The following is a 26791-nucleotide window of genomic DNA, read 5'->3' as shown; positions in this document are numbered from 1 at the left end:
TGCAAGGCCTTATGTGTCATATTGCTAACACAAAGTTGCATCTTACTGTACAGTCTCTCAGAATCAAGTTCTACATCAGTTTTTTCTCGGTATTTTTTTGTAGGGCCTTCTGTGTCATATCGCTAACAGAAAGCTGCATCTTAATCTAAGGTCTCTAAGGATTTAATTTTGAAGTATTTTGCAATTTGATTAGCATAGCCTGGTCACTAACTGCGAATCACTGTAAAAGTAGCGTTGTAGTTTGTAAATTGTGTCCTGCTACCAAATGCCTATTTATGTTTACTAGAACTTAATTAGCACATTCTTTTTAAAGTTTGTAGCAATTTATAGCTCCTTTAATAACCAAATAACATGCCTGCTTATTGTTCTCAAGTCCAATTAATTTAGTTTCTCTGTTATAGATAGCCTGTTGCTCTGTTATAGATACAACTTGTATCATATAAGCTAAAAAGCTTTGATAGTGGGCGTGTTGATTTTGGTACTGAAGTCCAATTAATTTAGTTTCTGAGCTAGTTTCTGAGCCTTGTATCTTCATGTTCACTGGTGCGCAAATTTATGTGTTTCTTACTGCATTGTTAACGATCCATGATTAATTTCAGTTTGTTGCCTTTTTGTTCTGTGCGTGGATTTTTTGCATTGTACTTCCTAGAAACTCATTCCACTGAAACTCTTTTGGTTTTGTGATCTTCTGGATCACCCTGAAATCATTATTCATTGGAAAAACAATCTCAGGTAGCAAAATGTTCAACTCGAGGAGGGTGAAGTGGAGAGTGTAAATTTTAATCAAAGACTTGTGACACTGTGTAACTAGGTGGAGAAAAGGAACCCGGTTAGTGTCATTCTACAAGTCCAATTTATATAGTACTTTCAGGGAACACAAAGATTCCATAATTTTATTTATTTTGCTAAACGATTCCATGTATTTTTAGTTTAATACTTTATAATTTGGGGAACAGTTCAAAGCACTAGTAGTCATGGCTGAACAAGTAAAGACAGAGGGCTTTTCATCAGCTAATAGCATAAGTTCTACTCCTCCTAGCATAAATTCATCATCTAACAAATTAGAAAGAACTGGTTTAAGTCCGAGGGGTTCTGGTTCCCCCTTTAAATGCATCGGGTTGGGCTTTGTACAATAGATGAAATCGGAAAGGGATGACGATGAGCTTACTGCTGGCAGACTTTGTATTGAAGAGCTAGAGGCCTTGGCAGCCAGTAGACAGAAAGAGGTAGGTTGATGAATAAGCATAGAAGCTTTTCTGCACTTCCTTTGATCTCGCAACAAATGATCATAATTTATCTTAATTGTGCTTTTGTTTTTTTCCTAGATATTCATGTTGAACACAAGATTAGCTACTGCCAGAAAGCATGACACATGATGTCCTACGTAATCTACTGGGACTCAAGTTAGACATGACTGGTTATGCGATACTGACTATTCCTGGCTTTTATAAGCTTCCTGTTATCAGAATGCATAGTAAAATGTATTCCTTTCCTTTTTAATGCTAGTCGTTGCTGGATAATCAGCAAGTTCATGATGCTGGAGTTCAAAACATGGTACTTTTTCCTTTGAGTTACAGTTTACCTTTGTTCTAGACCTTCCCTATGTTAAATGTGAGTGCATTATTTTATCAGGATATGGAAGTTTGTAATCTAAAGAAGCAGCTAACTAAGTTTGTTGTGGAGAGAAAAGGGTAAGTTTTTACATTGAATTTCAATGTCAGGTCTGAGGATCAGTTACTTCCGGTGTTCCCTTTTCATATCTATATTGTTTTCATCTTTTATTTAGATGGCTCGAGGAAAGTTTAGTATGTGCTTGGAAAATCATACTGTTTAACTGGAGATGATACAGTGATATTATTGAAACCTTTGTCTTACTTCTGATTTGCAGGATTCACCAATTCGTGTACCAGCAGAACAGTTTCTTACATTAAGGGCCACTACAAGAAAAACAGGGTGACACAACGATTTTAAACCGTTGTCTAATATCCCTCAATACTGTTGAGTATTGAGGCATCGTCTGATACGCGTATCAGACAACGGTACCAATTTATTGTCTGTCTTCATCAAGACTACATCAAGTGTACATAAAACTGTTGTTCGAAGGTTGGTATATAAAATGGTTTAGTTTAATGGACTATTGTAAGACTTCTATTTAGTCAAGTATTTATTAAGTGGTTATTAATGGTTAATCTCTCTTAACACAACGGTTTTTACAGAATAATGTGTTGTCATAGATTAGTATACTCAATAGTCTCTAAAATCCAATTCATTGTCTGAAATAAATGAGCACAATGATTCTATTGTCTAAAAGAATTGTGTGAATGGTCCTACTACAATAATTTAGACTAACAAAACTATTGGATGGAACATATTATTACAAGTTTTTGACAAGTTTTTATTGCTGAGAAAACATATATTATTAACATTGGACAACAATTTAGAAAACTAAAAACTACAATGTTATTTCTTATACACAACGGTTTGATAATTTCATACGCAGAATTTACAAAAGTGTTCTTAAAGAAAATAAAAAAATTCTCTATAGCCAATTTCTTCACAGCAACTATCCTCTCATCTCCTAGCTTTCCCAGTCTCTGCACATTGCAATACCGCACCGTCCCACCACCAAGAGTGTTTGTTCCATAATATCAATCATCCATATTGAAGATATAAATTGACCTAGTACACAATGCATAGAGAAAGTGAAGATCTTTTTAAGATACATCACCTTATAAACATCGGGGAAATGATCAATAAACCAAAAGATAAGCAACATATTGATCGAACTATGCAATAGCTTACAACCAAAACTAAATATTCATAGAATGAAATTTTTTAAATGTTGGAGTAATGGATCAGTGCTACCGATCTAATTAGGGTGAATCGGGGCATAAAACGGTTTTCTAATATCAGGTAAAAAATCGGGTCAAAATTGGAGAATTAACGGGTCAAAACCGGTGTTCAATCTCACTGATATGATGAAAGAAAGAGATGAAGACATATTCGAAAGCGAGAGATAATGATAGAGAGTCACATCAAGCGATGGTAGATGGTGAAGAGCCGATAGAAGTTGAACCACGGAAATGAAGTAACTTCTTCCGAAACGGCGGGCAGAGATGGGAGAAGAGAGAGAATTGAGATTTTAATTGAGTAGCTAAGATGAGATGAAGTAGATGTTTGGACAAGGGAACTAGAATCTGCTTTTCAATTCTTTCTATATTTGCGTAAATCATATACATATCTAGTATTGTACTCCCATTCTCTCCCTTTCAGGGGGAATATACATTATTTTATTAAATTAAATATATTTATATTTATTTTTGTGTAATAAGATAGGTAGGGTCATTGTTCCACAAATTCATTCATGTACGTTTTTTTAGGAAACAATCGTATACTTTAACAAACAAATCTAATATAGTGACAAAATAATAAATCTCTTAATATAAAAAAAACTTTTAAAAGTAAAAGTTTAATATATTTGTGTTTATAATAATAATAATAATCTAATTTGATATATATTTTATAAAAATAATATTTAAATATATCCGATTTTTTTCCGATTTTATATACTGATAAATCCCCGATTTCCGATAAATCGCAAATCGGTAGCTCAACCGATCTATCCCGATTTCCGATTTCTATAACACTGGTAAATATTAGTAATTTTACCAAATTTTTCCAATAGAATCATTCAAGATATGTTTAAATTTTTTTTAATAATTTTTTCATATGACTAAAATCTATATACTTTAACATCCGTACGGTTGGATCGTTCAAAAAATCATTTAAAAAAATATTTTGTTGATCGGGAACAAATCTCATTATAGGGAATAGTACTTTTACCGAAATTTCCTTATAAAGTCATGCAAGATAAGTTTATTTTTTTATAATTTTTTCATATGACTAAAATCTATATACTTTAACATTCATAAGGTTGGATCATCTAAAAAATAATTTTAAAAAATAATTTTGTTATTTGGGAAAGAATATCGTTGAGGGTAATAGTACTTTTACCAAATTTTCCTTACAAAGTCATGCAACATAAGTTTAATTTTATTATAATTTTTGATATGACTATTATCTATAAACTTTAACATCCGTACGGTTGAATCGTCTAAAAATTAATTTTGTTATTCGGGAAAGAATCTCGTTGAGGGTAACAGTACTTTTACCGAATTTTCCTTATAAAGTTATAGAATATAAGTTTAAATTTTTTTTATAATTTTTTCATATGACTAAAATCTATATACTTTAACATCCGTACGGTTGAATCGTTCAAAAAATCATTTAAAAACATTATTTTGTTGATCAGGAACGAATCTCATTATAGGGAATAGTACTTTTACCGGATTTTCCTTATAAAGTCATGCAAGATAAGTGTTATTTTTCTATAATTTTTTCAAATGACTAAAATAAATATAATTTAACATTCATGTGGTTGGATCGTCAAAAAAATAATTTTAATAAAGTATATTGTTATTTGGCAAAGAATCTAGTTTAGGGTAGTAGTACTTTTACCGAAATTTCCTTATAAAGTCATACAATATAAGTTTGAATTTTTTTATAATTTTTTCATACGACTAAAATCTATATACTTTAACATCGGTACGGTTGGATCATTCAAAAAATCATTAAAAAAATATTTTGTTGATCGGGAACGAATCTCATTATAAGGGAATAGTACTTTTACAGAAATTTCCTTATAAAGTCTTGCAAAATAAGTTTATTTTTTATATATAATTTTTTCATATGACTAAAATCTATATACTTTAATATCCGTACGGTTGGATCGTCTAAAAATAATTAAAAAAAATAATTTTGTTATTCGGCAAAGAATCTCGTCGAGGGTAATAGTACTTTTACCGAAATTTCCTTATAAAGTCATACAATATAAGTTTGAATTTTTTTTATAATTTTTTCATATGACTAAAATCTATATACTTTAACATCCGTATGGTTGGATCGTTCAAAAAATTATTTTAAAAAATTATTTTGTTGATCGGGAAAGAATCTCATTATAGGGAATAGTACTTTTACCGGATTTTCCTTATAAAGTCACGCAAGATAAGTTTTATTTTTTTATAATTTTTTCACATGACTAAAATAAATATAATTTAACATTCAGGCGGTTGGATCTTCTAAAAAATAATTTTAATAAATTATTTAGTTATTTGGGAAATAATCTTGTTTTGGGTAATAGTACTTTTACCGAATTATCCTTATAAAATCATTCAATATTAGTTTAAATTTTTTTTATAATTTTTTCATACTACTAAAATCTATATACTTTAATATCCATCGATTGAATTGTCTAAAAAATAATTTTAAAAAATAATTTTTAAAATTTAAAAATTCAATATCACACAGACACCATCAGAAAATCAAGGGCTCTTATTGTGCCAACTAAGTGATCTAGGAGAAGTCAATCACTGGGTGAGATTTTGCCAACTAAGCGATCCGGGTGAAATATTTTGAACCAATCAGATGGTGCCGCGTTTTCCCATTAATAGACAACGGTTATTGTCTTGTTAGAACCGTCGTTTGAACCTTATTTAAGAACCGTTCTTTGATGTATAATAAGACGAGACTTTTCATAAACACTTGTATGAAAGGTAAATATCCAACAGAAAGACTTCTAAATTAACTATTGTCTCGGGATCGCTTAGACAACAGCTTCATAAACTGTTGTCGTTTTACATTCAAAAGACAACAGTTTTTTAAACCGTTGTTATAAAGATGGATTAACAATAGATTTGAAAAACCGTTCTCTAACATTTTACAACAGTTACTAATCCCGTTGTGTAAAGCATATGAAGACAATGGTTTCAAAAAACTGTTGTGCAAACTCCACTTTTTTGTGATTTTTTTACAACGGTTCACAAAACTGTTGTATGAACCTTAGGTTAGACAATGATTGTAGGAGGGCAAAATAAAACCATTGTCTGTCATTTTGGGACAACGGTTCTTTTGTCAACTATTGTCTAATTAGTGTTGTCTGAAACTATTTTTCTTGTAGTGGGCATTTGATGCCCCTCCAATTGTAATAGCTTTAGCTTCAATTGTAATAGTATCTTTTTGGCACATCGAAGAACTTGTAATGATTTTAGTAGTTAGTATGATGTTGGGGTTGTTGGATGTATTTTGTGGATGACACTTGTAATGGGGTTGTTGGACGATATTTTGGATGGCTAGTAGAAATTGTTGAATGGTTATTAGGATAATTTTCATGGGCTTCTGTAATTATGAAATATTATCTTGCAAAAATTTTAATTAAAGCGTTGCATTTGATATTTGGGTGTTGCAATATAAAGTAATAGTAATGTTTTTACCATATATTGTGGTGTTGCATTAGCTATATATGTGTTGTTTTTAATTATGTTTGACTGTCCTAAAAATTGATAAAAAGCGTTGCATTACAAACCAGTGATGTGGCATGTGGACCGCTGTTGACGTTGCATGTGGGCCCCAATACTTACGTGGCATTTTTAGTGGGGCCCCCTGCTGACGTGGTGCTTGTGTTGGGCCCACTGCTGACGTGGCATCCACGTGTCACGTGTTGATGTGGCATTAATGTGGGCCCCACACATGGAGTCTTAGAACCAGCTTATGTCAGAGCCAACGCTTTTTGGTGTTGCATTTGATGTATATACTGTTGCATTACATCTATTAGGCAATGCTTATTGGTGTTGCTGTAGACCCCCAAAAAGCATTGCATTAGGCCTCTAATGCAACGGCCGCAGATGTAACGCCCCTTGGAGTTGCATTATTGAAAATGCAATGCTTTTTTGACATAAGGCAACAATGGAAGAGCATAGCATTTGAGCACTTATGGTGTAGTGGCCATTGATCTCGTATTCTTCAAGCTGCATTTGTAGGCTTTCCAATTCAGTGATAGAATTGTGTGTTGACTTGTAATCTTGGATCTTCAAATTGTCTTATTCTGAATTATGGGGATTTTGTCTAGACCTCTTTTGTTATGTAGATATATCACATATCAATAAGTAAAATGACTTATCGATATCTCAAGTTCTCTACATGGCTTTCGACTTGTCGAGGTCTCTAGTTCTCTACAAGTAGAAGGACTTGTCGATATCTCTAGTCCCCTACATAAGCTTTTTGACTTGTCGGTATCTCCAGTTCTCTACATAAACTTTTTGACTTGTCGATATCTCCAGTTCTCTACATGAGGATTTGACTTATTGATATTTCTTGGGACTTCTCTACAAGTCATTTTAGACTTCTCGACATACTTCTCGATATTCCTTGATCTATGACTTGTCGATATCTGACTTAAAATATTTTTCCTAGAACAACAATATTCAACTCCTATATAATAATAATTATATTTAAATGGCGAAGGGAAAGAAAATTATTCATAAAAAAAATTTATAAATAATAATTAAATTTCTAATATATATATTTGGTCAATCCAACAATTCTTAATCATTCGATGTTCTTTGCTCAGTCAACACACTACACATAAATATAATGTTAATAATATTGAAATTAAAACATGAGTTTTCAACATTGCATGCCTTAGTACGGATGGGATAGATAAAAATTAAAAAGAAACAGAGCCTAACTCACCTCGGCTCTCCCCGCCCAGGGATAGCCGGGCTGAGTCCCACACGCGCCTGTCTGCCAACAACAATTTTGCAAATCTTGTAACTCTACTATCTCTTTAAACTCGCATGTTGTACATGAACTTACTTATCTTCATTCGGCCCGAACTCGGCACGGCTTGCCAAAATATACGTGTCATTCACGAGTGCTGAGTTAGCCAAACTAGCCCGATAGCAAACCGGCACGGCTCATCCGGCCCTCTTGTTTGGCCACTTCTACTTGCCACCATGCCAACTAGTTCTGAAAGAGATGTCATAAATTAGGCATACATTTTTTGTCATATAATCTTTTTTGATGTTGATTTAAAAAACATATATTATTTACTATAAAGACACACAGATATTATATTTGATATTTGAGAAAATGACATCTTTTTTCGTAATAGGTTTTTAATATTATAATCTTCAAACATACCATGCATTTAGTTATTATTTATATTGCTTTATTAAGATTTCACCTAAAATTAAGTAATTATTATATTTAATTTGTATTATGCATATACAAGAATTATTCCCTTGTAGTTTTTTTAATTTTTTTTCTTATTCTTTTTTGAAAGAAAAATGAAAAATGGCTTTTGTCCAAGATTTTTATCTTTTTTCAGCTAACTTAATTATCAATTCAATTTTTTATTATTAGTTTAATTCCCTACTAGCATTTATTCATTTTTTTGCCTAAACCTGTTTAGTCTGATCAGAGAGTCTAATCTCCTTTTTCTTTGAAAATAATCAATAAAAAGCGGTTAATTGACAGAGAAAATGTCCAAAATAACTAATATTAATATAGTGTGTGCACAGAATAACCAATGTAGGTTTTGTGTCCTATTAACCCAATTGAGGGTATATTCATAAAAAGCGTGGGCTTGATTGAACGGATTCTACAAATGTTCCAAACAATTCCCCTACTCCCTCACATTTTTCTCTCACATTCGCATTAACTAAAAATATTAGTATCAGACTATCAGCCCATCTCTCATTTCATTCTAATGTATACCTAGCCCACTCATTTTGGTCTCTATATGGTAGGCACTATGCATCATATACACACACAGAATATACACACACCTTTGTCATCATTCAATACCTTTAAACACAAGCGGTAACTCTGATAACACTATAAATAACTTACCTATAAATTTATCTACAAAATGAAAGCAATCATGGCTTTGCCAATACCTAATGCTTATACGTCCATCGTTCGATTCAGTGTAGGCATACTTATTTACAAGAAACAAGTTGGAATTCATCATACCCATTTAAAAATCAAGAAAAATTGAATAAATCCCGAAATGGGATTCAGAAAAATTTCTCCACAAACACATATCTACACACACAGTCACACGGGACTGTAGAGGGAGTAAAACTGTGCACGAGGCCAATTTTGGATTGAAAAATGAGTGAAAATTAGAGAGAAATCGAGGAGAGAGGGAGAGAGTCAGGATAGTTCGAGAGATGCACGGGAGAAGAAGAAAGACAGGTCCGGGGGTTTTATTTGGGCCAGGGTAGTTTAGGAATTTTTCTAATTAAAACCTACCTTTTTTCCATTTTATATGAGATAATTTTTCCTTTGATAAATTAAAAGTAACACTATGCCATAGATTAGATGATGCAACCCTTCATCATGGGTTGCAAAGAAAAGTGTAATAGTAGCCTTCTAAACACATGTCTATCGCAGCCCTTCTTTTTTGATTTTGCGATATAGTTGCAATGTGTTACCAAGATGACATTTATATATATATAATTTTTTTAATTTAACTAATAATTAAGTATTTACATATAAATAAAATAATAATTGAAATATATATTTTATTTATTTTTAAAAGTTAATAATATTAGTGTAGTGATTTACAATATTATATTGATAAATTAAACTCTTTATAAAACTTAATAAACCATTAAATAGATAATATATACATATATTGACCATTTTAAAATATTTATATACTACCTCTGTCCCAACCATTTCTATACTAATGGTTTGGGCACGGAGGACAATAAATTCATTAAAATAATATTAGTTTTGGTAAGGTAGTGGGATGAGCGAGAAGGAAAATTGTAATTTAGTGAGAAAAGGTATAAAGTTGGGTAAAGTGCTAGGACCAATCAGTATTTAATGAATAAAATGAGTGTAGTGGAAGAAAGTAGTGGATGTGGATGATTTTTATATTATTAAATTCTTACTAGTTTTTGTAAGTTTGAAATGTATAGAATTGAATGGGAAATTCAAAAAAGGAAAGTCTATGGAAATGAATGGGACAGAGGGAGTATTATTTAACTTATTTATTTCTCATAATTAAATATTAAAAATAATATTTAGTCTAACACACATAGTTAATAGGGTATTATTAGCGATATTTATGATATATTTATAACATAATAATTTTTTAAATATTTGAAAAAGATTAAAATATTAAAAAAGTAACATATACTTCATATAAATAAAAAAATAATTTTGATTTCTAAAACTTAACTATTCGTTAGAGGATTGATTTATGATAGTATTTATAAAGAAATTTATCATTTAAATTTTAAATTTTAAAACGATTAAATTTATAAAAGTAACTAATAATTTTAATATGAAAATAAATATTTATAAAAAAAAAGCCCGAAAAGGTTCAGAGGCGGCAAAATTGTTGCGTTATAACTTCAACAAAAAACTGAAATTTCGTTAAGAAGAATAATACCAGTGTCCAAAACCTAGTTTTGATTCCCCCTTTCCAAACCCGACTCAAACTTTAATTTTTAATCAAAATTTTAGGCCAAATCCTTGTTTTCTGATACAAATCGATTATGAATTTTTATTCTCCCTGTTTTTCTCTATCGATACATATACAGAACTTAATAATCCTAAAGCTCTTTAGTTTATTAATGGCGATTCGGCATCTCCGGTGACGATGCCAGGCAAATAAATACAATTATTTGCTCTCCTCACGAAGATCAAGCTCAAATCAACGATGGCCGCATCAAAACTCAACCATGAAACTCAGTGATTCAACTCAAGGGCTTCAACCTATCCAGGCTTCTACGGCAATTTCAGTGCAATTGCTCGATAATCTGTACTTTGAGGTATATATATATGTAGGTCCATGAGACTTAAGGCCATGGCTCAGCTAAAAAGTTCTCAAAACCCTTGTATTTCTCTGCATTATTCGAATTATTTTTTAGATTGGGTGTTATGTATATAGTTGATGTCTTGATTAGTGTTCTATCAGCTTAGATTTATATGCACCTAGTATGTTGATTAATTCTAATGGCAATGACTTTGTCTACTTGTTTGATTATATAGATTCAACCAAGTACATGGTATCACTAAATAGAACTGAAGATTCAACCCTTCTACCCATTCTCAATGCATATGAAATGTATTCCGTTAAAAGATTTTCAACTTCAGGAACAAAAGAGACAGATGGTATGTATTTCCATCATTTTTCTCATTTCCTGCTATATGTGTATTTAGTCAAAACATTTGATTATAAAATGACTATCACCGGGTATTTTAATAACTTTTATGTATTCAATTTTATGTATAATTATTACCATTCTTACATTAAGTCTAAGTATGGAGTGACAAGAGACAGCTCGCAAGGAGATCCATGTGAACCATAAGACTTTGTTTGGGAAGGTTTGAAATGCAACAACCATAGTTCTGATTTTGCCAGGATAACAACATTGTAAGTGATTTACCTTGGATGCGGAACATTTAGATTTAAATCCGCATCTTTATATATAATTGGTTAAACCGCTTAAGAGCAAATGAATATTAATAATAGATTTACCGAAAAACTATTTACTCGTTGTAAAAATATAGAAACTATAATAGAGCCTAATTTACTTGGTATTGCGGTTTCACTTCCCAGTTCAAAGATGACATTAAGATACCTTGGGATCCACTATAGATCTTTCAAAGGAACGAGGTTATGTACTCTGGACAAAAAGTAAGAGGGGATGGAGATGATTTCCCAACAATTGAATTTGTAACTCCACCATCTAAAATTGATTCTTCTTATCAATCCAAGTTTGAAAAGGTAAAATTAATTTTTAATTTCTTTTTTTGTTATTTTTTCTGGTGCTGAAAAATGTACTTTTGCTATTGTACTTAAATTCTTAATATCAATCAACTTTTTGATTTGTACTTTGCTACCCTTATTAACTTTACCAATATATGTTCCCATTGAGTTCTTGCTTGTATATGGTTTTTCGATATATAAGCATAACTTATAAGCATAACTATAAAAGATTTAATTTTTATTTGATGGTCAAGATTTATAAAAATGGTAATATTTTATGTCAAATGTATTGTTTGATGTGGGTTATTTTTGTATTTTGAGGTTTTTGGTTGAATTAGCTTTATCTGGTTCAAATTATCGGTGATATACTTCCTTAAATAAAATTATATATCTGTGGTCGTGAATTTTTTCTCAATTAATTACATAAATTTTATTTGTAGATTAAAAATATATATCTAAAAGTATAATTGGTGTTTTATAAACTTACCTTGCACTTACCTTGCCATATGAAGAATGTCTACATGAAGACATGTATGAATTACTTTTTGACACATGGATTAATAGGAGCCATGTATCTCAAAATTGCTTTAATTCATGAATCCTACAAAGTGCTAAGACTCGACAATTTTAGCCTTGACAATTTATTTCTTCACATTTTCAAGACTCGACAGTTGTAACTAATACTTCCAAGACTTGACAGCTTTGAATTAATTGAACAACTCCAAGACTCGACAAACCACGTTGGTCGGGCCTTGGAAATTCTATCCTTAGACTCGATAAAAGAATATGTCTAGCCTTGGTTCTTTTGTTTTCATTTCTTGATGATAAATATTGTCGAGTATTAGGAAATCCAATTTATGACTCAACATTGGGCTTTTATTGAATTGGTCTTGAATTGTTCGGTTCTTGATTTTCAATCCAGAACAACCCTTTACTTTTGGTCTGGTTGTAACTAAAGTAGTCTTGATGATGATGTGTAAATCCACTCTTACATCATGAAGTTGATGATAGGGAAGTTGCAATATAGTTCACTCAATCTTAATCCACATTACCAGCTAATGTCCCTGCTCAAATGTCAACTGTTGATCTTATAGTTATTGAAGTTGAAGTAACACTGTCATCCAGGATACAACACCTTCTAATGTTGATGTTAATGCATCTTCATCAGGTGAAGAATTGGAGTTTAGTTCTCACATTGACTCCATAAAAAGGTAGAGAAAGACTGTCAATCAACATTTATACTAGTAAATCCTTCAGGAAGAAGGAATGAACTTCTACATGGTCTAGAAATCCAGAAATCCAGAAATCCAGCAATCAGTAGAACTTCTAGTATCTATACTCCTTGGTTATAATGCTAAAAAAAGGGAGAAGTTTATTGATAAATACAAAGATGATTTAGTGATAAGACAACATGATGATGCTAGTAATGGAGGGAGCAAGGAAGAAAAGAAGAAGACAGTTATTGATGGGAGATATAATGCAACAACTATTGGCTTTAATGGTACTTCTGATAAGATTAATATCCAATCTAGTAGAGAAAAAGGTCATGGAAGAGGAAGGATATTGGTGAAAACTAGTGAGTTGACTACTTTGACTACTATAACTACTATAGGTCAACTCTGATAGCCATAAATACTGAAGAAGCTCAGGAGGACAGGGTGATAAATATTGATTCTAAGGTAGATTAATCCATGCAGACTTTTAAGTTCCAAGGCAAATCTAATACTATGTATTATAAAGATCTAAAAATAAGAAGTTGGATGATGAACTAGTAAATAGGATATATGCTGAAGAAAATCTAGGAATAGGCTTGGAACAGATTAGATAAATGACGGAAGAATATTGGTTACAAAAAAAAACAAAATTCGAAAATGTTTAAGTACCTAAAAAGCCGAGGACACAAAGGCCTAAGGAGAAAGACATTGTGATTCAAGAAATCAGCAATACACCACGTTCAGTTGGACTTGTCACAAGGTCAAAAATTATTACAAGTGTTGATAGATGTGATAAGGGGAAGCAAAATGTAGATGAACCTCTAATTATTGCACTTCAATAAGCTACTATAAATCATATATGGACAGTCAAGTTATGTCATGATGACATTGATGTTCATATGGAACATTTTTTGTAATCACATAAAAGAAGGAAAATACTTAATAGTGCAAATTGGGATGAGGATATGGAACTAAAATAAGCTTATGCTAAAATTTTAATCTCCAACAAAGCTCAAATTGGACATGTTCGAGAAGTTCAAGTTGCAGAATAATAAATCATGATGTGCCTATGATCTCTACCTCTGATACTACTCATGTTAAAGTACAAAGACCAGTAAATATTAATTTTCACTCAAGGTACAGGACAACAAGTAGAAGAATACTAAAGCAACCTAATCCTAAGTATGAAGTTGATAAAACAACAGGGCATATAAATTATAACAGGGTTAGGATGTGCTTTGAATGGTATGATTGGCTAAATAGATATGTCTATCATGAACCCTCTGAAAGAAAGGTATCTGATTTTGAAGAGGATAGAAAGTTGTTATTCACAGAACCAGTTTCCATAGAGGTAAACCATCATTCTTGGATTAATTAATCAAAAGCCTTTTGGAAAAGAACTAGGAGATAGACATGGATTTGGTTGTAAAGATACTAAGGTCTACACTGGAGGATAAATGTCTCTTAGATATCCTTATCCTATAAAAAATAAAATGATGAAGTGATATCTCAAAAGCATCTTGACAAGCTGATCTATGTTCAAGAAATAATTGATCTATATGATGGAGATGGTCCTAAATAGAAATTGACATACTTTGTTGAAATTCGGTGATGTTGGTGTTCTAATAAAAACATGGAAAGAGCTTGAATATGTCCTATATCGGCTTTAAGTGAAGAATGAAGTAACAAGAAAGTGGGCAGAGATTATCAGAAAGGCAATTTCTGATAAAGGAAGAACACATGCACAAAATTTGATGGAACATGTGTTCCTTAATATGTATCATAGAATGATGCTAAAAGAGAAATGTTCAAAGGCAATGCAAAGGTTGAAACACTTTTATGCACAAAATATTTGGTGTTTAATGAAAATAATAAGAAAATTGGATGTATTCAACTTGGAGATAAAATGTGCAGAAATTCGATTTATAATATAAGAATTGTCATTTAACAGATAAGTGATACATATCCAGAGTTACAAGAGTTGAAGATATAAATGATTTAAGCTATAACTAGTGCTAAAAGGAAACTACTACTTGAATACTTTGATAGAGCTCTTGGACATTTTAAAATTGATGTTAAATAACTTTTTTGTAACTTTAAATATGTATTTTGAAAAATTATATACTTTGCATTTATCTGGTTTTCACATTATCAATAAGGAACTTGGGCTTAGTTCTACAAAGTACAAGTTGGAGGAGATTGTTAGATATTGTTGATGTTGTCAGAATTTAGCAGAAGTGGTTATCAATTTTTACCATATCTAAGCCATTAGATCAATCTAATCTAATCTGAAAACTTTAAATAAGGTTTTAAAAAACTCTTGTGCAAAATATTTCACTATGAATATATATATATAGGGTTATATATTCATAGTGAAATATTTTGCACAAGAGTTTTAAAAGCTTATTTTCCATATTTAAACATAAAATATTTTAAATAAATATTTTTGAAAACGTTTTCAACGTGATTTCAGTCGCGTGATCCTTAAATGCTCTTATGTATTAACATGATAGATGTGTAATTTGTTATACTATTATTCAAGTATAAGTTTGATAGGTTCTTATTATGTGTATGAATGTATAAATCGCCTTATTTTATCGATGGGTACATTAAGTTAGATGTTCAGAGTTGAATATCGATATCGAGTATTATAAAAGATACTGAAGTGGTGTCTTTTACTTTGTTTAGAATCCGAACGTGGGTATGTGAAGAGTAGCAAATAAAAGGAAGTTATAGAAGGTTAATGAGTGTTAAGATGGTCGAGTAAGGAAAGCGTTGTAAGCAAGTGGCTTTCTGACCCTTCCTCAACCAAATTTATAAACTTATTTTATTCATGTTCCTTATATAATACATTTACTTACCCTCTTGATACATTTTCCTCAATTACAATCATATCATGTTTTAATACCCTATTGCTTTACTTTAAAGTTTAATTTTAAAACTTATAATACATATGTTATCCTGATAATATTGTTTTACTTCCCTTGTGAACTCTTTTAAAATATAATACATATATTTTTCCCAAATTTCCATCCTTCTTGAATATATTTCGCTTTTTAAAATGTTTATGCTTTGCTTTCCCTAAATTAAACTTAAACAATGATAATAGACTCAAAAAAGTCTTGTTCATTTAAGTGGCTGGTAATGTTTTAAAAATTGAAAATCTTTATTGAACTTGAAGAGCAAATTTCGTCTAAAATATTTTCTACCGATTTCTACGAATTAGAGGAGTAAATGATCGAGTAACGCCAATCCAGTATTTTGTGATGTGTAAATGCCTAGTAATGTGACTAGTGAAACTAGTAATATTACTAGTTGATGCTAATGTGCGCCACGGGTACAGAAGGGCGTTAAGTCTTGTATGAGGATAATATATGGCTGATCACTCATATAATTCAGAGCGTTAAAAACACTAATCTTAAAGATCATTTTTTAATAAAATAGTTGCTTTATAAGCGATATTGTTTACTTAAGGTTATACTGATTTATAGAAAGAATGATTCCAAACCAGCCAACTCTCTTACATATTCCTGTTAGACAGTTAGTTAAATTATGAATTACCATTACTTGCTGAGATATTATAGCTCACCCTTGTTTTTCTCTCTAACCAGTGACAATTATGTAAGAGATTGACGAGCTATATAAGAGTATCCAAGAATGGTGCATATTGTGAGACTCTGTGTATAATTGGAATTGTGTTGCTTTTAGTAGATAGTAAATGTTATTGTTGTATAAAAAATGTAATATATGTGATTTAGAGCTTGTAGTTAGTTGAAATATTTGTAGCACTTCATATCGAAGTTGTTATTGTAACGAGAGAATTGTTTATAATAATAGTTTGGTGTTAGTGTGGATATTGTTTATTTCATACCATTAATTGGTTGGATCTTGAGTTAAGTCAGGGATAGGGTTTTTATATTTATGATATATCCAGGTTTTGTTCTTTGTTGTTGAGTTGTGACTCCCGATCTAGGCTCCGAATTGGGAGGCGTCACATGTATGATTGCAGGGCATGGAATTTCCATAAGATCAAATAATATACAAGAACAAGTTCTTTGAATTAAGTCCACACAAACAAATTTTAGCATGGATTTAACCTACAATATATTTATACATAATATCATCATACCATTTTACAGTAGGAAAAATAAGGTTTCAGCGGATAGATAGAAACTTAAAACAAATTTCTTCTCTCCATCCCAACTTGTTTATCGTTCTATAGAGGTATCCACATATTTTTCAAATTTCTTTTTGATTCTTGGACCAATTTGAATCTCAGAATCTTCAATATTGCATGACATCCCCGCTTATCTCTCATCTTATTTATAATTTTATAATGAATTCTTAACGATGACAAATATCTATTACATAGAGTGTTTAAAAATAAATATGTTTAATCCACGTCTAACAAAAATGATGCACAAAGACATCATATATCTTTTGTTTATAATCCAAGCATTAAAGCATTTCGATATGTTATTTTCAACATTATAATCACAAATATGGTGTCAAAATATACTTCTGTCCAAACATTTTGGATCTAGTTTCTTAAGTTGTTCAAAAGTTGGTTTACACATCTCTTCAATAGTTTGCATGATTAGGTGATGTGCAATGGAAAACGGAGCACAACAGTTGTGACGCCCTCCAGACCCGGGGTCTAGATCAGGGGGTCACTAACCAATAAAATAATCACAGTGGAATAATATAATAAATATGACCCCTTTACCTCTACTGGATCGATCACAGGTTATAGTATGGAACATGCACTATTACAAACTAACTGTTATTACAAACCATAAGTCTAATTAGTTTTACAACTTATTCAAATTTTATTACAAACCTCTAGACTAGTTAAGCGTCCCAAACTGTCTACCTGGAAACACACCAAACTATCTACAAGCACACAACTTCTAGTCCGACCTGGAACTCAAGCTTGCCCTGGCATAGCTGAAAGAATCAGGATATGAAACAAGTATAGGCGAAAGAAATGCTCAGCAAGCAGTAATTAGCTTATGATTTAGAACAACAATGATAATATATCTGATGAACAAAACCAAACCACAATACCTGAACAGTATCAAAAACTGATATATATATATATTTGATAACAAACAACATTTGCAATATATTTTGTTTTGGGATTGGAATCCTCGAACGACGGTGTGTTGCCGTCGGTGATCAGCCGCGAAGCAACACTGGTATGTCGAAGCATATCCAACTAAAAAAAGGTACCTAAGGCACATATCGGCCTAGCAAGGTGTTATATCCCGTATAACACATAGCTCACACTGGACCGCCGCCACGGCCTCTTACGCAACCATCCAACCCATAAAAATAATTTTCCGTCAAAGGAGTCGAATCAAATGACATCCTTAATCACATAACCCCCCATTTCGTATGGTCCGGAGTTATCTCAACAATAAATGGCGAAATAACCAGAACAAATAGTTATTCACTAATCTCAATTCAAAGCTTCACTGTATACAGTAATTTATAGCGAAATGTAAAAACATTTAACTATTCTGAACTAAGAATAGTAGAGAAATTAAAAAAATAAATTCAGAGTCAATATCACTTGAATGATAAGGGGTGACATAAATAATTGCATAATATGATTCGAAATAAATGTCACTTGAATGATAAGTGAAGTTATGGTACTTTCCTGGTATGCTCGATAACCTCTTACTATAACTCTGCCTATAGCTGTTGGCTACTATCTCCGGCTAACACTTGACCACACTCCTTGCTACTTGATTCTATAAACAAAAGGACTATCTTAATTGACAGAACCAAACTCAATCGACGTAACTATACGTCTTGACATCTAACCGATCGTTTATAATTTATCATGGGATTTTAAAACTGTAAACAGATAGCATGCATATCACATAGCACGTAATCATGGTATTCGTATAACACGTAATCACATATTTCATGTAACCTATAAGTCAAATCATTAAAATACGTCTCAGGGCATTCAGAATTAAAATTAGGTCAATACTAGCATTTACCGTTCAAATACCGACTCAAACTGATGCACAAATCAAATGACATTGCAATACAAAAGAAATTAGGACTTAACAGTATTTTTATTGAAAGCGCAATATTTCTCTGAGTCTGTACGCGTTCGTTTCGTATTAAACGGACGAACGGTTTAATTATTATGAATAAAATAAGAAATAAATAGATTTAAATCAATTAATAATAATATTAATTGATTTTTAAATACCAAAATATAAATTTTAAAATCTAAAAATAATTTTTAGAAAGTATTTGAATTAATTATAAATAATTTACATTTATTTAACTATTTATAAACAAAATTAATTGATTAATTAATTTTTAATCAATTAATTAAATTCATAAATAATTAACTAAAATGAATTATAAAAAATTAAATCAAATGGTATTTTTGAAAATAATTAAATAAAATAATTTTTAGAATTTAAACTAATTAAATACAGAATTTTTAGAATTTAAAATAATTATTAAATGATTTTTGAAATTAAAATAAATGATTTTTAAAAATAGAAAATGAATTTTGAAAATAAATAAAACAGAAAATCCCATAAACAGGTTTTTAAGGCTGGGTTTTGGGGAATAAGGATCAAAACCGGGTCGGGACAGAAATGAAACGGGTCAGGTATGAACGAATTCGGTTCGGGTTGAACACCCACCGAATTCTAGTAAATTACTCAGTTTCCGGCGGGGTTGACCGACTCCGGTGAGTCGTTTCCCGGCCAAAATCATCCCGGTTTCATTCGCTTCTCAGTCCAGATCAACTTAACATAACCTATACAGTCACATACAACATCAATAACCACCAAACAATCATCGGAAACAAACTCCGATGAATTCAAGGACGAACACCGGCGACTACGCCGGCGAACTTCCCACTTCGTCGAACAACACCAAAATTAACGAATCATATGCTAAAACGAGGCCTGGACTATGTTAAAAACATTCATATACTCAGAATCAACAACAAACACATGAATCAATTAGAAAATCGAATTAAAAAAAAACTCAAGAACACGGTTCGAACGTTCCAGCAATAAAACGAGTATGATTTTTACATAAATCGATTACTCTAATCACGGTAAAGCTACTGTAATCATCAAAAACATCCAGCACAATCCAGAATTCAAAACCCCAAATTTGGAAGATTATGAACAAAAAAATCAAAATTTAATTCGATTACCCTTTGATGGAATTGATTGTACAAACGGAAAAAACACGATTCAGGCTTCGTTTTTTGTTACCCGAACTCCAAAATCACCCACTCCTATCGCGATCAACGATCGAATCAATCTCAGGAACTCAAACCCTAACCCCCAATCTGATTTTCCTATTTTCTGAATTTTTTACTATTTTTTGTTAATTCTGAAAATAAAATAAACAAAATATGGTATTTATATTAACAGAAAATAAATTCCCCCAAAATCAAATAAGGGTGTTTTTATCCCTAAATTACAATAATTAAGCCCCAAAATAATAATTACGGGGAATAATTTTAAAAACGATAAAATACAAAAGTAATGTCTAAATTCCCCAAAAATTGCGAATAATTCAAAAATAAGAAAATAAAGGGTATTTAAAATACGAATAATTTTATAAAAATAAAAACATCGATTTTGTGGGGTTTGACGTCCCGATGGGGTCCCGATCTGTTGATTTTTGAAAAACAGAAATGATCCCTAAATTACCAGAAAATCCCGAAAAGACGTAAAATACATTCAAACACGCATAAAATCAAATAAAACAGGTATCTTAATAAACATGCTAATAAAAACGCGTCCCGATTGCAGATAAGTTCATATAATTGCAGTTTAAACCTATTTTAATCAATCAAGAATTTTTCTGGCCCGCACAGAAACACACATAACAGTTATAACATCTCATATCATGACAACAATTACTTTAAACACATAATATTTATTTATTTAACATATAATATTCACATAATTTTCCCAGTTATTACATCATTCCCCCCTTAACAGGATTATGTCCTCAGAATCAGCCTAGGAAAACAAATGAGGATACTTGGATCGTATTTCACTTTCCAATTCCCAGGTCGACTCTCCAACCTTGGAATTCCTCCACAAGACTCGCACTAAAGATACAGATTTATTCCTAAGCACTCTTTCTTTCTTATCTAAAATCTGCACTGGTTGCTCTACAAAAGACAAATCTGGCTGAATCTCGATTGGCTCATATTCTATCACATGGTTCGAATCAGGAAAATAATGCTTCAACATTGACACGTGGAACACGTTGTGAATATGCTGCATGTGAGATGGTAACGCTAATTCGTAAGCAACCTTTCCCACACGCCTCAAAATCTCAAAAGGGCCAACATAACGCGGACTCGGCTTCCGTTTCTTTCCAAATCTTGATAAACCCTTCCAAGGTGAAACCTTCAATAACACTGCTTCACCAACTTTAAATTCCATATCCTTTCTGGCAGGATCAGCATATTTGCGTTGACGATCTTGAGCTGCTACCAATCGTTTCCGAATGAGCTCTATCTTTTCCTTTATCTGCTGGATAAATTCTGGACCCAAAATCTTTCTCTCACCAACTTCTTCCCAACATATTGGAGATCTGCATCTTCTCCCGTACAAAGCTTCATAAGGCGGCATTCCAATACTGGCATGTTAACTTTTGTTGTAGGAGAACTCAACCAATGGCAAATGTTCGTCCCAACTCCCTTTAAAATCTAGTGAACATACCCTTAGCATATCTTCAATAGTCTGAATCATCCTTTCACTTTGACTGTCTGTCTGCGGATGATACGTGGTACTCATGTTCAGCTTCGTTCTGAGACAATCTTAAAAACTTCTCCAAAATCTTGAATTAAATCGAGGATCTCTGTCTGAAACTATGGATACTGGAACTCGATGTCGTGTCACAATTTCCTTAAGATATAACCGTACCAATTTATCTATTGAGAATCTTTCGTTGATAGGAGGAAAATGCGCTGACTTTGTCAATCTGTCGATAATAACCCAAATAGCATCATAATTTGCCCTGGTCCTCGGTAATCCAACTAAAAAATCCATTGCGATATGCTCCCACTTCCATTCTGGAATGTCCAAGGGTTGTATCAGTCCATTGGGCATTTGATGTTCCGCTTTGACTCGATGGCAAGTGTAACACTTACTTACTCACTCTGCAATTTCCTTCTTTATGCTTGGCCACCAAAAGTTTTCTCTTAAGTCTCTGTACATTTTCGTACTTCCGGGATGAATTGAATATCTGGAGTTGTGAGCGCCTCGGAGAATTTCATCTTTCAGCTCGGCTACATTGGGTATCCATATTCTGGAAGAAAATCTTAATATTCCTTTGTCATCCTTTTGACTCCCTAACTCTTCACATGTCAAACTGTCTCGTTCATGGCTCATTACTTCTTCCTGACATCTTCTTATCGTCTCTAATAGTTCTGGTTGAAAAGATATTGCACATAACACCTCTGTAGACATACTTGGGATACTGACCTCTATTTCCAGCTTCTCAAATTCCTTGATCAACTCCTCGGATGAAGTTATCATATTCAACCTTTCTTTTCTGCTCAGCGCGTCGGCCACCACATTTGTTTTTCCTGGATGATAGTTGATAGTACAGTCATAGTCCTTGATTAGTTCTAGCCATCTTCGTTGTCTCATGTTTAATTCCTTCTGGGTAAAGATATACTTTAAACTCTTGTGGTCCGTGTAGATCTCGCAATTTTCCCCATAGAGATAATGCCTCTAAATCTTCAATGCAAATACTATAGCTGCTAATTCAAGATCATGAGTTGGATACTTCTCTTCATGTGGTTTTAACTGTCTTGAAGCGTAGGTTATCACCTTGTCATGCTGCATCAAAACACATCCCAATCCTTTGTATGATGCGTCACTATAAATCACAAAATTTCCTTGATCATCTGGCAAAACTAGCACTGGAGAAGATACTAATCTATTCTTTAATTCTTGGAAACTTTCCTCGCATTTCTCATCCCATTTGAACTTTTGGTTCTTCCTGGTGAGCTTTGTCAACGACATAACCATCTTTACAAAATCTTGCACGAATCTTCTATAGTAACCTGCTAATCCCATGAAACTTCGTACTTCCGTTGGTGTCTTTGGCCTCTCCCAGTTGATTATAGCTTCAATCTTTGCTGGATCCACTTCTACTCCTTTATTGCTAATTACGTGCCCAAGAAATCGTACTTCTTTTAACCAAAATTCACACTTGGAAAACTTTGCGTACAATTTTCTTGTTGCAGTATCTCAAAAACTATCCTCAAATGCTCTACGTGCTCCTCTTCTATTTTAGAATAGATCAAGATGTCTTCTATGAACACGATCACGAATTTATCCAAATATTTCTTGAATACTCGATTCATCAGATCCATGAAAGCTGCTGGTGCGTTGGTTAATCCAAATGCCATCACTAGAAACTCATAATGCCCATATCTGGTTCTGAATACGGTCTTTGGAATGTGTTCAGGCTTGATCTTCAGTTGATGATATCCAGATCTTAAATCAATTTTAGAAAACCATACAGCGCCTCTCAATTGGTCAAACAAATCATCGATCCTTGGCAACGGGTACTTATTCTTAATGGTTGGCTTATTCAGTTCTCGATAGTCAATACACAGTCGCATACTCCCGTCCTTCTTCTTGACAAACAGTACTGGTGCGCCCCATGGGGATACACTGGGTCTTATAACTCCTTTCTCCAAAACATCTTGCAGCTGAATTGCCAATTCTTTCATCTCCACTGGTGTCATCCGATACGGAGCTTTAGAAACTAGTTCTGTTCTGAGTGCTAGGTCAATCGCAAATTCAATTTCCCTGTCGGGAGGTAATCCTGGTAGATCATCTGGAAAGACATCTAGAAATTCGTTGACAACTGGAATCGCTTCTAGTGCTGGAACTTCCTTGCTGGTGTCTATCACATGGGCCAAATACGCCACACAATTCTGACGCAATAACTTCTTCACTTGAGCGATCGTTAAGAACTTCTTTTCTTGCTTATTTCTTCAAAATACCACCTTCTTCTTACTACCCAATGTCTGAAGTCTTACTTTCCTATTCTTACAATCAATCTGAGCATTATTCTCTGACAACCAATCCATTCATAAGATAAATAAGTGATCTAGGTGAAGTCAATCAATGGGTGAGATTTTGCCAACTAAGCGATCCGGATGAAATATTTTCAACAAATCAGATGGTGCCACATTTTCCCATTAATAGACAATATTTATTGTCTTGTTAGAACCGTCATTTGAACCTTATTTAAGAACCGTTGTTTGATGTATAATAAGACGAGACTTTTCATAAACACTTGTCTGAAAGGTAAATATCCAACAAAAAGACTTCTAAATTAACTGTTGTATCGGGATTGCTTAGACAACAGCTTCATAAACTGTTGTCGTTTTACATTCAAAAGACAACGGTTTTTTAAACCGTTGTTATAAAGATGGATTAACAATAGATTTGAAAAACTGTTGTCTAACATTTTACAACAGTTACTAATCCCGTTGTGTGAAGCATATGAAGACAATGGTTTCAAACAACTGTTGTGCAAACTCCACTTTTTTGTGATTTTTTAGAACGGTTCACAAAACCGTTGTATGAACCTTAGGTTAGACAATGGTTATAGGAGGGCAAAATAAAACAATTGTCTGTCATTTTGGGACAACGGTTCTTTTTTCAACTGTTGTCTAATTAGTGTTGTCTGAAATTGTTTTTCTTGTAGTGGGCATTTGATGCCCCACCAATTGTAATAGCTTTAGCTTCAATTGTAATAGTATCTTTTTGGCACATCGAAGAACTTGTAATGATTTTAGTAGTTAGTATGATGTTGGGGTTGTTGGATGTATTTTGTGGATGACACTTGTAATGGGGTTGTTGGATGATATTTTAGATGGCTAGTAGAAATTGTTGAATGGTTATTAGGATAATTTTCATGGGCTTCTATAATTATTAAATATTATCTTGCAAAAATTTTAATTAAAGCGTTGTATTTGATATTTGGGTGTTGTATTATAAAGTAATAGTAATGTTTTTACCATATATTGTGGTGTTGCATTAGCTATATAAGCGTTGCTTTTAATTATGTTCGACTGTCCTAAAAGTTGATAAAAAGCGTTGCATTACATACCAGTGACATGGCATGTGGACCGCTGCTGACGTGGCATGTGGGCCCCAATGCTTACATGGCAATTTTAGTGGGGCCCCCTGCTGACGTGGTGCTTGTGTGGGGCCCACTGCTGAAGTGGCATCCACGTGTCATGTGCTGACGTGGCCTTAATGTGGGCTCCACACATGGAGTCTTACAACCAGCTTATGTCAGAGCCAACGCTTTTTGGTGTTGCGTTTGATGTATATACTGTTGCATTACATCTATTAGGCAATGCTTATTGGTGTTGCTGTAGACCCCCAAAAAGCGTTGCATTAGGCCTCTAATGCAACGGCCGCAGATGTAACGCCCCTTGGCGTTGCATTATTGAAAATGCAATGTTTTTTTGACATAAGGCAACAATAGAAGAGCATATCATTTGAGCACTTATGGCGTAGTGGCCATTGATCTCGTATTCTTCAAGCTGCATTTATAGGCTTTCCAATTCAGTGATAGAATTGTTTGTTGACTGGTAATCTTGGATCTTCAAATTGTCTGTATTCTGAATTATGGAGTTTTGTCTAGACCTCTTTTGTTATGTAGAGATATCACATATCAATAAGTAAAATGACTTATCGATATCTCAAGTTCTCTACATGGCTTTTTACTTATCGAGGTCTCTAGTTCTCTACAAGTAGAACGACTTGTCGATATCTCTAGTCCCCTACATAAGCTTTTTGACTTGTCGGTATCTCCAGTTCTCTACATAAACTTTTTGACTTGTCGATATCTCCAGTTCTCTACATGAGGATTTGACTTATTGATATTTCTTGGGACTTCTCTACAAGTCATTTTAAACTTCTCGACATACTTCTCGATATTCCTTGATCTATGACTTGTCGATATCTGACATAAAATATTTTTCCTAGAACAACAATATTCAACTCCTATATAATAATAATTATTATATTGAAATGGCGAAGGGAAAGAAAATTATTCATAAAAAAGTTTTATAAATAATAATTAAATTTCTAATATATATATTTGGTCAATCCAACAATTCTTAATCATTCGATGTTCCTTGCTCAGTCAACACACCACACATAAATATAATGTTAATAATATTGAAATTGAAACATGAGTTTTCAACATTGCATGCCTTAGTACGGATGGGATAAGATAAAAATTAAAAAGAAACAGAGCCTAACTCGCCTCGGCTCTCCCCGCCCAGGGATAGCCGGGCTGAGTCCCACACGCGCTTGTCTGCCAACAACAATTTTGCAAATCTTGTAACTCTACTATCTCTTTAAACTCGCGTGTCGTACATGAACTTACTTATCTTCATTCGGCCCGAACTCGGCACGGCTTGCCAAAATATACGTGTCATTCACGAGTGCTGAGTTAGCCAAACTAGCCCGATAGCAAACCGGCACGCACTTTTTGTCATACAATTTTTTTTGATGTTGATTTAAAAAACATATATTATTTACTATAATGACACACATATATTATATTTGATATTTGAGAAAATGACATCTTTTTTCATAATAGGTTTTTAATATCATAATCTTCAAACATACCATGCATTTAGTAATTATTTATATTGCTTTATTAAGATTTCACCTAAAATTAAGTAATTATTATATTTAATTTGTATTATGCATATACAAGAATTATTCCCTTGTAGTTTTTTTAATTTTTTTTCTTATTCTTTTTTGAAAGAAAAATGAAAAATGGCTTTTGTCCAAGATTTTTGTCTTTTTTCAGCTAACTTAATTATCAATTCAATTTTTTATTATTAGTTTAATTCCCTACTAGCATTTATTCATTTTTTTGCCTAAAC

The 26791-nt window shown here is 32.6% G+C and overlaps 2 long non-coding RNA genes across 2 annotated transcripts; both read left to right on the top strand.

The window, feature by feature from the left end:
- Window positions 1–410: 410 nt before the first annotated feature.
- Window positions 411–1526, top strand: LOC141663930 (uncharacterized). Its single transcript, XR_012551745.1, has 4 exons — window positions 411–543; window positions 733–829; window positions 1137–1226; window positions 1326–1526. It is a non-coding gene; the product is annotated as an uncharacterized LOC141663930 (long non-coding RNA).
- Window positions 1525–2012, top strand: LOC141663929 (uncharacterized). The gene is made up of 3 exons (XR_012551744.1): window positions 1525–1554; window positions 1633–1691; window positions 1889–2012. It is a non-coding gene; the product is annotated as an uncharacterized LOC141663929 (long non-coding RNA).
- Window positions 2013–26791: the final 24779 nt, after the last annotated feature.

Source organism: Apium graveolens, chromosome 6, assembly GCF_009905375.1.
Source record: "Apium graveolens cultivar Ventura chromosome 6, ASM990537v1, whole genome shotgun sequence".
Classification (NCBI taxonomy): Eukaryota; Viridiplantae; Streptophyta; class Magnoliopsida; order Apiales; family Apiaceae; genus Apium; species Apium graveolens.
This window is presented reverse-complemented; position numbering and strand designations above follow the sequence as displayed.